The sequence below is a fragment of the Lithobates pipiens genome, unplaced genomic scaffold, assembly GCF_037356315.1.
Source record: "Lithobates pipiens isolate NorthernLeopardFrog02 unplaced genomic scaffold, aLitPip1_a1.2 Scaffold_23, whole genome shotgun sequence".
In the NCBI taxonomy this organism is placed as follows: Eukaryota; Metazoa; Chordata; class Amphibia; order Anura; family Ranidae; genus Lithobates; species Lithobates pipiens.
In genome coordinates, this window is record NW_027507785.1 from 175,038,737 (window position 1) to 175,056,967 (window position 18,231).

Consider the following 18,231-nt stretch of genomic DNA (forward strand, 5'->3'; position numbering starts at 1 on the left):
CAGGGTCACGTTCTTTTCCCGAAAACTTACCTAACCAGAAAGGAATTATGATGTGGGAGATCGGGAGCTTCTGGCGATTAAAGCAGGATTAAAGGAATGGAGGTATTTGCTAGAAGGAGCCACCCATCCCATATAAATTTTCACAGACCATAAAAATATTGAATATTTACAAACTGCAAAACATCTCAGACCATGTGAAGCCTGCTGGGCGTTCTTCTTCTCAAGGTTTGCTTTCCATATTACCTACAGACCTGGATCAAAGAACACCAAACCTGATGCATTATCACGCATGTATGAGGTTTCAAAAGACATACCTTCATCAGATACCATCTGCCACATACCTGGTGGAGATCGAGCTGTAGAGGGGGCTTCTCTTGCACCTCCTGTCCAACACCCCTGGTATTGATGTCAGGGAGTGGAGGACACAGAGTGGCACGAGGGCCAATGTAGGAGATGGCTCAGGCTGGGTCTTGGCAGGCACCAGGAGGCTGGAGAGCACTGGGCCGAAACTGAGAACAGGAGCTCTGTATCACTGGATCAGCAGCTGGAAGCGTAGCTGGGATGTAAGCCAGGGAGTCATCAACAGCCGGACAGAGCAGGTACTGAAATGTGAGGCAGAGGCAGAGGTGGGGCACAGGCCAGGTTCGGTACACAGTTGGGCAATGAAGCACAGGAACATCAGGCAGAAGCGGAGTCAAGCGCAAGCCAGGGTCACAAGTAGGCAGGCAGAGGTCAAACGGAAGGTTCAGGCAAGCCGGGTTGGGATACAGGAAACTGGTACAGATCAGATAAACAGACACTAGCTGAAAACACTACTCAGGAAAGTGTGCATCTCACTGGCAGGTTTAAATAGGTGGACTGGCGCCAATGCACGCACCTGTGTGCGTGATGGATCTCGCCAATGCACGTTCATGCATGTGCCAGTACATGTCCTTTCTTGTGCATCTCCTGGAATGTTCACACCTGCGCACCAGGCTATATAGACTATATAGCTAGAGCCAGATGACTGGAATGTAACAAGTTGCATATCAAAGCTTTGTAGAACAAAAGCTTGGCCCCTAACCAACTGGTATGATGCTAATCCTTGATTAGCACTCTGCAAGCAAGCTTCAAAGAGAGATGATTGAGGAATGTCCTGCTACAGAAGATCAAAGGGCCACCTAAGAATAAAGATGAACCAGGTCACACAGCGATGATCCATGGATGAATACTGCCCCTAGAGGCCAATACAGCAGGAGGGACAGAAATATGATATATTAAAAGGACTGCCTCTTGACAATATCCCATTGGAAAGGAGGCTAGAGGAGAGTGGTGTATGAGGGGGCCTGAATGCAGTTTAAAAAGTGCACATAGAAAGGAAATCATCCTTTTTCCTTTTTTTGGCTCTCTCTTGCTTCTCTGAGCCTCACGGTTCTCTGTTACCATTTTGAGCCCAGCTGACGTGTCAATATCTAGAGGACAGCCTTGTGATAAGTATCTTTTGATGTTCTTTGTTATATGCTCTGTAGTATTTCCTTTAGTGTTTTCATGTTAGCATTTTCCTACTTTCTTGGGAAATAAATAAGACGTTGTTTTACTAAGCAGTTTGTTTTCATAACTTACCTTATATCATTGGGCGTATCAACAGTAACATTATCAGAGTTTTAATAGACTAGCTAACTATAGGAATAGACAAGTTAATACATATATGGAATAGTTGGGATCCGTAACCACCCTCGGATTTATTTTTTTACCATTTATTTCAATTGGCACCCCAGAAGGCATGTGGAATTTATTTCTGCACAGAATCCACAATCCCTAATGTATTTTTGTCTTGAGTCCCTATAAGCTAAGAAAACCTCTATTAGAACTGAAAGCATTCTCTACTGTGGACAAGATTCACGCTGGTTCATGAATTCTGAAGCCCTGCTTGAGTGGTCCTGAAAGTTCTATGAAATATTTTGGCAGTGAAGCGAATGCGCAAACATAGTGAGATTTTTGGCTAGTATGTGTTGACATTTATCGTATTGCTAAAGCAAATTATTTTGTAGCTGGTCAAGTGTGCCGGTGAGTGATGGGCTGATCACCCTTGGTTATCTGATGTAGCCTGCCGATTGACAGGATAAACCAGACATCTTTGAGGAGAAATTGTGGGAGAAATACAGATTATTTTACATTTTTTATTAGTTATTTTTTTCCCACGTGAGAGTGAAATATCTCTCTTTTCCAATAGAATAGAGGTCATTGAAGATTTGCTTAAGATACATGCCTGTGTTCATTTCAACACTGTGGCAGAAAATGCTTTAACGCACCAATTTAATGAGTTATTGAGACAATGTAATATTCATAATGATCAGATAAAACATAAACCATATTCGAAGAAAGGCAAGAAAGCAAAGATGGGCAGTGTTGTATGCATGTTATTGAAAATGAAAGACATTGCTATAATGAAAGAATGCTAATGGTATACTGACAGAAAACAATTTTTGGAGCAGGTACAAAGTGTAGCTAAGAATATATTAACAATGGTTGCAAAAGTAGATGCAAATGTTTGTGATCACATTGAACAATTGGTGACTGAGAAATGTGTATTGGGACAGAAAATGAATGAATTAGAGGAAACGTGTAAACATGTAAACGAAGAGGAAATAATATTGCCTCTTTGAATCAAAGAGAGGCAGATGCCAAAGAGGAGTCAGGGTACTAGCCGGGTCGGTAACAGGCAGACAGCAAACAGACCAAGGGATAAGCAGAAAAAATGTCAGGACAAGCCGGGATCGGAGTCTGGCAGCAGGCAGGGATTGCCATGCACGTGCGCTGGACGGCTCTTTTAATGAGAACTCTGCGCACAGGTAATCTACTGCCATTCTGATTGCTGGGAAGCCTTCCTTGACATATAGTAACCAAGCCCATGTCCCTTTTAAGACCCAAATGCAGAGACTACAAACTAAAATAGTCAGGAAAGGCATCACTATGTAGAACAGTTGCATAAACTCAAAAGGGAGATAACTGCATGTTTATTCAATTATAGCACTGAGGGAAACAATGTTAGCAACCCTTATTGAGCTGCATGGGTGGTAAGAATCTTCTGGTTAATGTTTCTTTGCTATGAATAGGGTTTAAATATGAGTTTCAGAGATTTGCCTTTCATGTTTGGAGTATTATAGAGGACCTTGATATGTTTTTAATATTTTCAAGGATAAGCCTCTGGATTTTTATTTTTTATTTTTTCTATTATGATTATTATTTCATTTATTTTTTCCCTTATTTTTATTTTTTATTATTTTTTTTAAAAGAAAATAAAAAAATACATTTGTTTTTTATTTTTATTTATTTATCATTTTTTTTGTTATTTGTTTATTCATTTATGTTATTTTTGTTTTGTTCGGGTGGAAAAATTCCAAATTGTTAGTTTTAGTCCACCTGAAGGGGGGTCATTGGCTATGCCCTCAATTAGCAGCTAGTTAGTTTTTTTCTTTGTTTTTATTTTCATTCAGGTGGAAAAAGTTCCAAAATGTTTAGGCTTTGTCCACCTGAAAGGGGAGTTAGTGCATAGGTCTTAAGGTACAGGTATATATTTTTTTTTTTAGCATTTAAAATTTGATTTTTTGAGAAGCAACGTTCATGTTCATTTTTTTTTATTTTTGCTCGTACCATGGGGATACATTTTAGAGTGGGTTCATCCTTAAGATATCATAGTTGATTTGATAATTTGTTTAGAGTTGCGGAAGCCAGGAATACTAAGTTCCTGGGTTTCAAGGAGGTAAACATAGCAAGCGAGTAGATATTGTGCATAAGAATTTGATTCTGCTCTTGTTTTTCACTTCCGGAAGTCCTGGTGGAGCAAGATTGAAGAGGTTTCTGTAACAGAGATGAAAGATGTTCATTTGGTTGGTAGTTTGTCTGTGCCAAACCACACCACAAATTTGTTCTGATAAACATTCAGGAGAGAATGGATAAAGGTAAAGATTCAGATTACCGTATATACTCGAGTATAAGCCGAGATTTTCAGCCCCTTTTTTTAGGCTGAAAGTGCCCCCCTCGGCTTATACTCGAGTCACCGCCGTCTGCCTACCTGATCAGCGTGTCGTGCAGACAGACGGCGGCCATTCCACTGTTCAAAAACCGCGCCTCCCTGTCTGTGATAGGCGGAACACTCAATTTCCCAGCAGTCAGTGTTCCGCCTATCACGGACATCCGCTCATCCTCATACTACGGACGAGGATGAGAGGATGTCCATGATAGGCGGAACACTGACTGCTGGGAAATTGAGTGTTCCGCCTATCACAGACAGGGAGGCGCGGCTTTTGAACAGTGGAATGGCCGCCGTCTGTCACAGACGAGGAGGAGAATTGCGGGTTTTGAATCCTGGCATGTTTTTATGACATGCTGATACATTCTGATCGGTGCTAAATGGCACACAATGGCACACAGAGCTGCAGAAGGACACAGAGCTGCAGAAGGACCAGAGGCTGCAGAAGGACACAGAGGCTGCAGAAGGACACAGAGGCTGCAGATTGGCACACGGAGGCATGCACAGGACACAGGTAGGCTGCAATGGACACATGGAGGTACACAGGGAGGTAAACAGGGAGGTATGCAGCTGCAGATGGGCATTGTTGACCCTCTTTTCCACTCTTTTAAGCTGTAACAGTAGCTGCTGCATGTCTCATCTTCGGCTTATACACGAGTCAATAAGTTTTCCAAGTTTTTTTGTGGTAAATTAGGGGCCTCGGCTTATATTCGGATGGACCTATACTCGAGTATATACGGTAATACTTGCAATATAAGGTTTCTTTTTCCTATAGGCAATTTTGTGCTAATGCTGAATCTGAAAGACTGTGTCCATGAACAAGACTTGTGAAACATTTTGCCGGAGTCTCTCCTGTCATTTATGAATACAAACGTACTGTGAATACAAATGTAAACAATCCATCAGAACAAGAAATGTAAAACAGGTTTTTTTTTGTTGGATGAATTGAAAGAAGGAAATCATGATTTTAATGTGGGACATGTATTGACATAACTGAATTAGTGGAGGGCTACCCTAAAAAAAAAAAAAAGCATTAATATTCTTAAAAAAAAATAAAAAAAAACATTTGAATTTTTATTTTATTTTTTACCTGGCCAGAAATCCCTGTTGCTAGGCAGTCTTCCTAATCTGCCTTTTTCCTGCTCCTTGGTGATCTTCATCTTCTCCCCTCCTCCGCATTGTCTTCTGGGTAATGGGGCGCGCTGTGTTCTGGCAACTGTGTGTTCCCTAACACAATGCGTCCCATTCACAGAGCTCGTCGCTATTCGCGCATGCGCAGTAGGAAATGGGCAGTGAAGCCGCAAGGCTCCACTGCCTGCTTCCCTTAGTGAGGATGGCAGCGCTGGGACCCGAGAGCCGAGGGACATGTCAGCCTCGGCGGCCGACATCGTGGTCGCCCTGGAAAGGTAAGTCTCCTTATTAAAAGTCAGCAGCTACTTTTGTTTCAGCTGCTGACTTTTCCAAAAAAATTTTTTAGGGCTGAAACACCGCTTTAATATGGTGCAGGTACCCAGGAGACTGAGACTTAGGCATAAGTAAGATGTCTGTTGGCCAGGTGACACATCAATGGGGTGAACATTTCCTTGTGAGGGTGGTGTCTCAATCTTATCTGTCCTACAGAGAGGTTCTTGGTTAATGGACATGTGGGACACCAGAGCTGGATATGAGGGAGATACACCTGGTTGGTGTCTCACCTGAGCAGGGGCGGATCCAGAGTCTATTCTCGGGAGGGGCACTGCCAGAAAATATGTTTTTTTTGGGCAATTTATCGGGGACATGGCTGGTGTTAGCTCTTCAATCACCCCGGCACCATGATTAATATGGTGTCAGGGTGTTGGAAGCACATTATTTCTATTATTACATTGTTATATAGAATGTTATATAAAATGAAATGGTTCAACTCACCATAATGCAGAATCAGTGAGAGCCTCGAGTGTGTCACCTGCCACCAGTTGCAGATTGTCACTTGCCTTGCCATGTCACATGTTGTGGACTTAGACAAAAAATGGAAAAAAGGAGCTGCACCAAATAATAAAAAACAAATCAATAAACCAAAACTATAAGAAAAAGTCCATGGAGAGTTTGTGTTATTGAGGAAAGAAAGGCGATCGCACCACAGTGATTCCACACTTCCTTATCACTACTGTGCCCAGCCACAGACAAATAAATGCGCTTACCAGACGGTAAAAGCACAAGGAGCGTTTATGATCTCAAGCCACTGACAGCTCCTCGCCTTCACCAAACACTTTGCCAATCAGGAACAAACGATCCATATATTGAGGATTCTCATGCCGCTCCGCATTTTCATTGGTACTCAAAATGCACGTTCAGAATATAGAAAGAAAGAAGCTTCCTATAGTGTAAAAAACTTTAGTACTCGTTTAATTATAATAGAAATGCACTTACATAAAACCAAGAGTATTCGCACATAAAAACAAGCCGGCCGGCAAAAACTAGAGCCCGTCCTCCTCTCGTAACACGCTGTGACGTCACCACATGTTACGAGGGGAGGACGGGCTCTCGTTTTTGCCGGCCGGCTTGTTTTTATGTGCGAATACTCTTGGTTTTATGTACAGTGCCTTGCGAAAGTATTCGGCCCCCTTGAACTTTTCAACCTTTTGCCACATTTCAGGCTTCAAACATAAAGATATAAAATTTTTATTTTTTGTGAAGAATCACCAACAAGTGGGACACAATTGCTAAGTGGAACGAAATCTATTGGATTTTTGAAACTTTTTTAACTAATAAAAAAATGAAAAGTGGGGCGTGCAAAATTATTCGGCCCCCTTGCGTTAATACTTTGTAGAGCCACCTTTTACAGCTGCAAGTCGCTTGGGGTATGTCTCTATCAGTTTTGCACATCGAGAGACTGAAATTCTTGCCCATTCTTCCTTGCAAAACAGCTCGAGCTCAGTGAGGTTGAATGGAGAGCATTTGTGAACAGCAGTTTTCAGCTCTTTCCACAGATTCTCGATTGGATTCAGGTCTGGACTTTGACTTGGCCATTCTAACACCTGGATACATTTATTTGTGAACCATTCCTTTGTAGATTTTGCTGTATGTTTGGGATCATTGTCTTGTTGGAAGATAAATCTCTGTCCCAGTTTCAGGTCTTTTGCAGACTCCAACAGGTTTTCATCCAGAATGGTCCTGTATTTGGCTGCATCCATCTTCCCCTCAATTTTAACCATCTTCCCTGTCCCTGCTGAAGAAAAGCAGGCCCAAACCATGATGCTGCCACCACCATGTTTGACAGTGGGGATGGTGTGTTGAGGGTGATGAGCTGTGTTGCTTTTACGCCAAACATATCGTTTTGCATTGTGGGCAAAAAGTTCGATTTTGGTTTCATCTGACCAGAGCACCTTCTTCCACATGTTTGGTGTGTCTCCCAGGTGGCTTGTGGCAAACTTTAGACAAGACTTTTTATGGATATCTTTGAGAAATGGCTTTCTTCTTGCCACTCTTCCATAAAGGCCAGATTTGTGCAGTGTACGACTGATTGTTGTCCTATGGACAGACTCTCCCACCTCAGCTGTAGTTCTCTGCAGTTCATCCAGAGTGATCATGGGCCTCTTGGCTGCATCTCTGATCAGTCTTCTCCTTGTCTGAGCTGAAAGTTTAGAGGGACGGCCAGGTCTTGGTAGATTTGCAGTGGTCTGATACTCCATCCATTTCAAAATAATTGCTTGCACAGTGCTCCTTGGGATGTTTAAAGCTTGGGAAATCTTTTTGTATCCAAATCCAGCTTTAAACTTCTCCACAACAGTATTACGGACCTGCCTGGTGTGTTCCTTGGTCTTCATGATGCTATCTGCGCTTTCAACAGAACCCTGAGACTATCACAGAGTAGGTGAATTTATACAGAGACTTGATTACACACAGGTGGATTCTATTTATCACCATCAGTCATTTAGGACAACATTGGATCATTCAGAGATCCTCGCTGAACTTCTGGAGTGAGTTTGCTGCACTGAAAGTAAAGGGGCCGAATAATTTTGCACGCACCACTTTTCAGTTTTTTATTTGCTAAAAAAGTTTAAAATATCCAATAGATTTCGTTCCACTTCACAATTGTGTCCCACTTGTTGGTGATTCTTCACAAAAAATAAAAATTTTATATCTTTATGTTTGAAGCCTGAAATGTGGCAAAAGATTGAAAAGTTCAAGGGGGCCGAATACTTTCGCAAGGCACTGTAAGTGCATTTTTATTATAATTAAACGAGTACTAAAGTTTTTTACACTATGGGAAGCTTCTTTCTTTCTATATTCTAAACGTGCATTTTGGGTACTAATGAAAATGCGGAGCGGCATGAGAATCCTCAATATATGGATCATTTGTTCCTGATTGGCAAAGTGTTTGGTGAAGGCGAGGAGCTGTCAGTGGCTTGAGATCATAAACGCTCCTTGTGCTTTTACCGTCTGGTAAGCGCATTTATTTGTCGGTGGCTGGGCACAGTAGTGATAAGGAAGTGTGGAATCACTGTGGTGCGATCGCCTTTCTTTCCTCAATAACACAAACTCTCCATGGACTTTTTCTTATAGTTTTGGTTTATTGATTTGTTTTTTTATTATTTGGCGCAGCTCCTTTTTTCTATTTTTTGTCTATTTCCATGTGTGTGTATCCCACAGTGGAGCAGCAGCCTTACATCTTTTGAATATTCATCTGTAAAATTTTTTTAATTATTTGTGTTTGTCTTTAAGATTAACTTTATATTTATTCATCTAAAAAAATATTTTTCTTATTTGATAAGTAAGAAAAAAACTTTTTGGGTCTCAGCGCGGTTTTATTTCTTTTGCCACATGTTGTGGACTGTCACTTGCCATGCCACCTGCCACCAGATGCAGATTGTCACTTGCCACGTCACCTGTCACATGTTGCAGACTGTCACTTGCCATGTCACCTTCCACCCGTTGCGGACTGTCACTTGCTACATCACCTGCCGCACATTGCAGATTGTCACTTGCCACGTCACCTGCCACCAGATATGGATTTCCACGTCACCTGCCACATGTAGCGGACTGTCACTTGCCACGTCACCTGCCACCAGATACGGATTGCCACTTGCCATGTCACCTGCCACCATATACAGATTGCCACTTGCCATGTCACCTGTCATTTGTTGCCGATTGTCACTTGCCACGTCCCTTTCCTGCTGTCAGGGGCGGAGGCCTGCATTCAGTGTGAGTGATTGGGATGAGTATGGACAAGATGGAGGGAGGAGGTGCTGCAGGTGGGAGGGGCCAACCCACTCTGCCTCTGCCACATAGTGTCGCTCCTCCAGGCAGCTCCTGTCACGTCGGCTCTGAGTCTGAGACTCTGAGTCCGACGTGAGTGATTCAATGACATCACTCGTTGCTAGACACCAGGTAGCCCAGGTGCTAACAAAGAGTGCAGGGTTGCCAAGCCAACGGCTCAGCTCCACCCACCTCCTAGCTCCATCTGGTCCAGCGGCACCGTGTAACACATCAGAGTCTCTCTCTCTCTGTGCCACTGATCGCTGATGAGTCAGAGAGAGACTCGGGCATAGCAGCGCTGCAGCCTGCAAGTGACTGACAATGAAATCATGTCAGTCAGTGTGATATTTTCGGGGGGGCAATTGCCCTGTTGCTCCGCCCTGGATCCGCCCCTGCACCTGAGAGGTTGGAACCTTGCACAGGTAATGCCAGTGACTACACAGAAGAGCATTCTCCGTTAGATAAAGGGGAACACACACTGGCTACCAGGATAGAGCATTACTTCACCACATGGCGCTTCAACATCTGAGCATGAACTGAGTCAATTGCGGTTATTGTACCTGTCAGGGTGCACACACCAGCAGACAAGTTCACCCCCCTAGAAGAACACCCTTTGATTGTAGGAATCGAGCATTGGTGCATAGAAGTGCGTTTGCGCGAAATTGCGCACAAACCGAAGCCGCCGTGCATCCCTGTGCGCACCGATTGCGTGCACCCGTGCTTGACGCCAAAATAAACTATATAGACTATAAACCCAGACAGTGCCTTGCTCCAGTGCTGCTTTGTCTTCCGCTCCTGTGCATCCGGTTACCTGTGAAACCTGTATCCTGATCTCTGTTATCTACCCGGCTTGTCTTGACCATCCCTTGAATTCCACCTGCATTGACCTTGGCTTGTCCTGTGACCTATCTTCTACCTTCTCCTTTGGCTCCTGTTTGCACTAATCTGGTTCCAGACCTGGCTTGTCTCCTGACTATGTTCCTGCCAGCATCTGATTATCCTTGCCGTGTATGACCCAGCCGGCCTGACCTTGCTATCCGTTGATGTCACCTGCACCAGCTACCTGTCTATGAGAAAAGGGAATAAGTGTTCTTCTTTGCCTCAGAGTTCTTCTAGGGGGGTGAACTTGTGTGCTGGCATGTGCACCCTGACCGTACCAGTGGTTTATTCTCAGAGATGTGCAGACACAGAATGAGGTTCATGCAGGACGCTTATTTCTGAGAAGTAACCGAAAGAGGTAGGATTTATTCAGCATCATATTGGGGGAGGGGCATAGGAGCTGGGGTGGGTGTTGTTAATGGAGTGGACATCTGTCTCCTGAGGAACAAACTCTCAGCCATAGCTTCAGACAGTAAGCGGGGCTTTGTTACTCAGAAAAGGATATATGACATTCTTCAAAGTCACATAAATACCCAGGTTAAAGTGGCTCAAGATTTTATCCACCATTTTGAGAGGTTGGTAGATAGCGTGGTGATACAGGGCAAAATACTGTATGTCATGGGCTCTGGCATGCACGCAGGGGCAGGTGGAATTATCAACCAGCATCAAGATGATTGAACAGTCTATGTATGAGGGGCAGTGGCCTTATGAGTTAGCATCACAGCTCAGTAAGACTTTGCCAAAACACGTTGCTTATACTAATCCAACGTGGTGGTCGAATGCTTGGATGGGCTGTGCTAATTTGGATTGTGAAAGGTGTTATACTGCCTCACTGATCCCATACACAGAAGTGCAGACTCGGCCTGTATATTCAGTGGTATCAATGGGCTTATTGACTGGGGATTCTACCTTGTTGCATCTGAGCCTAAATTACCCACATGTGATCAGAGAGGATGGAAGCTGGAGGCAGGTTGATATTTCCCTCTGTCGGAGGCATGACCATGATGCTTTTTGTATGCCAGGTCAATACATGGGAGCGAACGAGAAATGTTGGAAACATATTTCACTCTGTACTGGATGGAGAGATCATTGCTGGGAAGGAAGCACCTGGGAATTATTTGGGACATAGACGAGTTTGTTTCTTTGTCCTAAATGATACCAACGTAGCGTTAGTCATGGAACTAGGGTGTTCCTTGAACCTAACAATAGGTAGAGGTGCATGGTATACCCTGGGTATGGTCTCTGAAATCCAGGCACATGGATGGAATTTTGTAGGTTTGTCATTGTTTCAGGTTTATAGGTGTTGGACTGGATATTTATATAGAAGGGTCTCCCATCTATCTATGCAAGTTGAGGGACGAATTGACGATAAGGTCTTTTCGTACAAGTTAGAGGCAATTCAGAGCCCTGAAATACAGCTGACGTGCCAAAATTGAGGTAGGAAAGACTGTATTGAGCAAGCCTGCCTAATCCCTACCCACATCTATGGTAGATTATAGGAGGTTTGGAGCGGGATGTGCAATTTGATGGGTCCCATATATTTTATGGTAATGGATTTATTTATGTTACCACTGCTGAGACCGCTCGAGTTTTTATCAAGGAGGTTGTCAGACTTCATGGCATTCCGATGAACATTGTGTCAGACCGTGGAGTCCAATTTACTTCAATATTTTGGAAGGCATTATGTGGGTCTTTAAAGATTGAACTCTCTCTTTCCTCAGCTTACCATCCCCAGACCAATGGGCAGACAGAATGGACCTGTGATGAACCCCTGTCCTCAACAGGTCTATGTCCGCCGTAAATGCTTCCTCTGTCCAGAACCAGCACTATCCAAGACCCCTTAGCTGACCCAGTCACCAGCCGTTACACCAGTGTAGGGTGAAAAACAACATCAAAACTCCTTTATTCAAGCACATGTTATGCCGCGTACACACGAGCGGACTTTTCAACATCCAAAGTCCGAAGGACTGAGTCCGTCAGACTATCCGATCGTGTGTGGGCTGCAACGGACTTTTGACTCGCCAAAGTCCGAAGGACTTTAGAATATGGAACATGCTTCAAATTTTTCCGAAGGAACTCCGCCGGACCCGGTCCCCTTCGAAAAATCCGCTCGTGTGTATGCTACTCCGACGGACTAAAACCGACGCTAGGGCAGCTATTGGCTACTGGCTATGAACTTCCTTATTCGAGCCGAGTCGTACGTCATCACGTTCGAATCCGTCAGAGTTTAGTGTGATCCTGTGTGGCCAAGTCCGCTCAGCCGAAAAGTCTGTCAGAACTCCGTTGGAATTCCAGCAGAACTCCGACGGAACTCCTTCGGAAGTCTGTCGGACATAAGTCCTCTCGTGTGTACGGGGCTTTACAACAGATAAACAACTCAGAGACACCCCCCCCCCTGCCCTTGGATTTAGGGCAGCGTAAACTGTCCAATCACAATAGACACACAGGTCAGATGTATTCAAATTTCTCATCAGTAAACAGTCTTATCAGCAGGGAGAGCTGTTGGAGGAATTCGCCCCCACCAGTCTCACAGATAATTTACATACACATCCCATAATATCCAAGGCAGACACAATAGAACATTGGAATACAACCCCACCCCAAACGAACACAGCAAAGAGTCCACAACAGCATGAGACAACACACAATATATACATACATACAACATTCCAGTGTAGCTGTACAGTGTGTCTAAATAGCACAGATGATAGTGGGGTTCTCTGTCACCCTGTGCCCCTAACGGACGCAGGGTTATTGACACATAAGAGGGGCCAGGGGGGCTGGACATGGCTGTCCAAGGAAAGCGGAGTTCCACAAACCACTCACCCAAAGTGACTCCTGTCACAGGACCAATCAAACCCTGGAGCAATACATCTGATGCTTCACATCCTGTGCCACTAGCCACTAGCAGAGTTTTCTTATAATAACACCAGTCATTCTGTCACCAATTTCCATTTTTTGAAAGTTATGGATTTCACCCAACCTTCCTGCCTGATCTGATTCCTGAAACTACAGTCTCTGCTGTCCAGAGTACTCTGGATTTCCTCTCTGGAAGTATAGTGGGGATCAGGGTGCTGGTATGGGGTATGGCTGTGATCAGGGCGCTGGCATGGGCATTAATGGTATTGTGGTAATTGGAACGCTGGTATGGTGTGGTGTTTGATGGTGATCAGTACTCTGGTATGGCATATCAGGGTGATCAGAACACTGGTATGGCAGTGATCAGGATGCTGGTATGGCATATCAAGGTGATCAGGACACTGGTATGAAGTATGGTGGTGATCAGGATGCTGATATGGTGCATGACAGTGACCAGGATACTGGTATGGGGTACGGCACTGATCAGGATGCTGATATGGGGTATGGCAGTGATCAGGGCGCTATTGAGTATAAGAGTATTCAGGACACTAGTATGAGGTATGGTGGTGATCAGGAAACTGGTATGTGGTATGGCAGTGATCAGGGCACTGGTATGAGGTATGGCGGAGATGGGGATGCTGGTCTAAGTTATGGTGGTGATAATGACACTGGTATGGGGTATGGCAGTGATCCGTGCACTGGTATGGGGTATGGCGGTGATCAGGACACTGGTATGGCATATGGCGGTGATCAGAATACTGATATGGGGTATGGCAGTGATCAGGATGCTGGTATGGTGAGGATCAGGGAGCTGGTATTGGTAATGGTGGTAATCAGGATGATGGTAGGAGGTATGGCGGCATTACTATGAGCACTGGTGACACTGGAATAGGTGACAGGGGGCTGGCTGCGCTGTTTAATTGCATTACACTTGGGGCAGTGATCAGGGACATTGTTGGCAGGCTGGGACTTAAGTCTGAATGTATATGCAGTGTGACAGGCAGTGTACACTCACAGGCTGCAGTAACAGTTCTCTCTCCTCTCATAGTTGATCTGTGTGAAAGCAGCGAGAACCAATATTTACTTTGACATTCAATGTTTACAATGTTATCACTGTGATTAGACACAGCAATCACATGGTACAGAACCATCTGTACCTAGGGGGACACAGCGATTAGAGCCTTTGATGTGGGGGGGTGTATGGTAGATGGATTGGCCCCCCTTGGTGCAGCAGGTGCTGCCCACAGTACTATCTTTTGCATGAAATTCACATAAATTTCACATAATAGAGCCGCCCTGCCACAGTATATATGCGGTTGTCGGTCTTTAAGTGGTTAATAATAGAAAGTACTGATTTTTTGAAAAAAATATTCTCTTGTGTATCGTGACCTGTCAAGGATTTAATAATGCAGGCGTGTACTGTTTCTTTTTTCATCTTTCCATCTATTAAATCTTCTGCCCTTCTTGTTTTAATTTTGGAAACATTTTTTGCCAGTAAATACCTTATACAATCCACTTCCTGTTTCTTGTCTGGTAAAAAAAACTTGGCTTATGACATCATGCACAGTTTTTTCTCTCACTTTCCTGAGAGCTTGCCAGGAAGGGAAGGGGAATAAGTCATAAGAGGGCCAATGCAAGCTGCAGATCTGGAGATGTGCTTCTGTGTGTCTGTCTAAATCCAGGAAGTGAACAGGCAGCAGCTTCAGCTGCCCACAGTTAAAATGGTTGCAGCCAGACTCAGTGGAGGGAGCTTTCTGAAGCATATTTGGCAAGTAAAGAATCACAGTATATATAAAATATGCAAAGTGGTTGGAGGGAATCTTCAGAATGGCAAATATGTTTTTATTACAAATTATCAGTGGCGGAAATACCAGGGTCGCAATGTCGCACATGCAACGAGGCCCTTGCATTCTGTCACTCTTGGGGGGGGGGCAGTGGGGTTGCTACTTGCACGGCCCTGAGTGGAAAGCATGTCTCTCATTGAACCGCAGCACAGAGACACCGGCATTGACAGTTCTATATCCCTCTCCATCCGTCCTCTCTTGCACGGGATGACAGAGGACACAGCTGATCTGCCCCCCCCCCCCCCCTTCTCCATGTCCTCTCTCCTGTGTGTGCTCCGCGGGCAGTCAAGTGTGAAGCTAACAAGCTCACATTTCCCGCAGAGCACACAGGGGAGAAGGGGAGGAGGGAGAAATGGGAGCAGATCAGCTGTGTCCTCTGTCATCCTGTGTGAGAGAGGATGGATGGAGGGGGAGATAGAACTGTTAATGCCAGTGTCTCTGTGTTGCTGTTCCATGAGAGACACACTCTCCGCTCAGAGCCATGCTGTACTGAGAAGGCAGACGGCACTGATGGGCACTGATAGGATTCACTGATAAGCACTGATAGAATGAAGACACTGATGGGCACTGATAGTAGGCACTAATGGGCACTGATGGAAGGCATTGATGGGCACTGATAGAAGGCACTAATGGGTACTGATAAAAAGCACCAATGGGCACTGATAGGAGGCACTAATGGGCACAGATAGGCCGCATTGATTAGCACTGATAGGAGGCACTAATAGGCTGCACTGATGGGCACTAAGGAACACTGATAAGCAGAACTCAGGCAGTATTGATGGTAACGTGAAGTGTGCGAAACGTGTCTAGCCAGCATTCTGATTCCTGTAGTTTTTGGGATGTCCAAATAAATAGGATTTTGATCTACAGTGGTGTGTGGCCATTTCTTCTAAATTCAGTATTGATGGGCACCGATGGGCAGCATTGAAGAGTACTGATAGGTGGCACTGATGGATGCTGTTAGGCGGGATTAATGAGCACTGATAGGTGGTGCTGATAGGCAGAAATGATGGGCACTAATAGGTGGCATTAACCACTTTCAGACTGGACCATTTTGCTGGCCCAAGACCAGACCACTTTTTGCAATTCAACACTGTGTCGTTTTAACTGACAATTGCACAGTCGTGCGACATGGCTCCCAAATGAAATTGATGCCCCTTTTTCAACACAAATAAAGATTTCTTTTGGTGGTATTTGATCACCCTTGCGGTTTTTATTTTTTGCGCTATAAACAAAAAAAGAGTGACAATTTAAAAAAAACGCATTATTTTTTACTTTTTGCTATAATAAATATCCTCCAAAAATGTATAAAACATTTTTTTCCTCAGTTTAGGCCGATAGGTATTCTTCTACATTTTTGGTAAAAAAAATCATAATAAGTGATTATTGATTGGTTTGCGCAAAAGTTATAGCGTTTACAAAATAGGGGATAGTTTTATGCCCTTTTTATTAATAATTTTTTTACTAGTAATGGCGACGATCACCGATTTTTATTGTGACTGCGACATTATGGCGGACATGTCAGACATTTTTGGGACCATTGTCATTTATACAGCAATCAGTGCTATACAAATGCACTGATTCCTGTGTAAATGACAGTAGCAGTGAAGGGGTTAACCACTAGGTGGCAGTGTAGGGGTTACGCGTGTCCTAGGGGCGTGTTGCTAACTGTGGGGGGCGTGGCTGTGTTTTACACATCACTGATCTCTGCTCCAATCACAGGGAGCAGAGATCAATGACACTGTTGCTAAGCAGAACAGGGAGATGCTTGTTTATTTTAGCATCTTCCGGTTCTTCCTCCCTGTGACATGATTGCAGGTATCCCTGTGGTGATAAAATCCACAGGACCAGCGATTGGACTCACGGAGGTCCCGACCGGTGTGTGCTACAAGCGGCGTGCACGCAATGGAATGGCGGCAAATTTAAAGGGACGTACCTGTACGCCCATTTGCCTGTGTGTGCCATTCTGCCGACGTACATTGTCGTGTGCCAGTCTGGAAGTGCTTAATGAGCACTGATAGGTAACACTTGTAGGCGGAATTGATGGGCACTGATAGGCAGCATTGATGGGCACTAATAGAAGGCACTGTTGATTGGGACACTAATTATCAGTGTAAACAATTTGCTGACATTCTTGATAGTTAACAGCAGTCCTTTCCTAACAGACACAGCATGGGAGGAAAGAGCTGCGGATAATCGGCAAGTCTGTTTACATGTGATCAGCTGATCACATGGTACAGGACCGCTGTGATTGCTCTGGGTGCATATCCCATGGGGCATCCAGGAAGCACGGTTTTGGGAGGATGTCCATGGACACCTTCCCAAAATTGGAAGCCCGGGGCTCAGATGGAAGGGGGGCCCATCACGGTTTCTCGCACCGGGGCCCTGAAGGTTCTAGTTACGCTTCTGCAAATTATGTGAGCAGACTGCAGTTCCTCTTTAAGTCATTTATTGTGACCATATCTGTTAGCAGAAGCCCAATCACAACAAGTGACGGATGATGTGCCCAGTGGCATGCAAGTGTATAGAGACACGTTTGGCTTCTATGTTAGACCTCTTTCCTAGTGAGGTCATTTTACAATGAATCATTTCCATGACCAAGATAACAGCTTAGAAGAAAAAGACATGCCAGTAGTAGTTTATTCATATGTGGTCTAGGGAAACCCTCTAAATATGATGAGGACTGAGAGCTGAGTAAGTCTATTAATGTCTACAGAGAGTGTATAAATACAGATGAGTAAGTGCTGATGCAAAGTCTGCCAAAAATGTCAGAAATGAAGCATCAGAGGAGAAAGGGAAAGTATGAGCAGGATTTTCTGTTTTGTAAATGAATAGGGGGAACTTAAAATGAGCTTACGGGACATGTATGAGCTCAACCTAAAATGAAATTTTTTTTTTCCAGTCATTCTGAAGAGAATACTATTGCCAAGATATCATATGATATGATATGCTATAATAAATTGATTACCCCAAATCTAGCTATTTTCCTATTCCTATTTTATGTATTGTGATCTGGGGGTTGTTATCTCTTGTGGTAGATGCGTTTTTGAAGCGAGTTCCCATCAGTCCAAACTTTTTTTTAAGGGCCTGGTAGCCCACTTTTATAAACCACTTGACTTCCACAGGAATTTGCCCCCCCCCTTTATGACCAGGCCATTTTTTGCGATATGACACTGCGTTATATTAACTGAAAATTGCGTGGTCGTGCAACGCTGTTCACAAATAAAAAGTTCTTTTTTCCCCACAAGAGCTTTGTTTTGGTATTTAATCACCTCTGCATTTTCATTTTTTGCGCTGAAAACAAAAAAAGACAGTGAATTTAGGCAGCACACACTGGGAGGACACACTGGGTTGTGACTCCGCCCCCACAACCTGACAGGATTGGATTAACTATAAATTTGA

At 44.2% G+C, this 18,231-nt stretch overlaps 1 long non-coding RNA gene across 1 annotated transcript in view; it reads right to left on the reverse strand.

Moving 5' to 3' along the window:
• Nucleotides 1-2,386: 2,386 nt before the first annotated feature.
• The window catches only part of LOC143927005 (uncharacterized), a 33,319-nt gene continuing 17,474 nt past the window's right edge, over nt 2,387-18,231 (reverse strand). The window contains exon 3 of the long non-coding RNA XR_013262197.1: nt 2,387-3,840. This is a non-coding gene — a long non-coding RNA (uncharacterized LOC143927005). The remainder of the gene's footprint in view (nt 3,841-18,231) is intronic.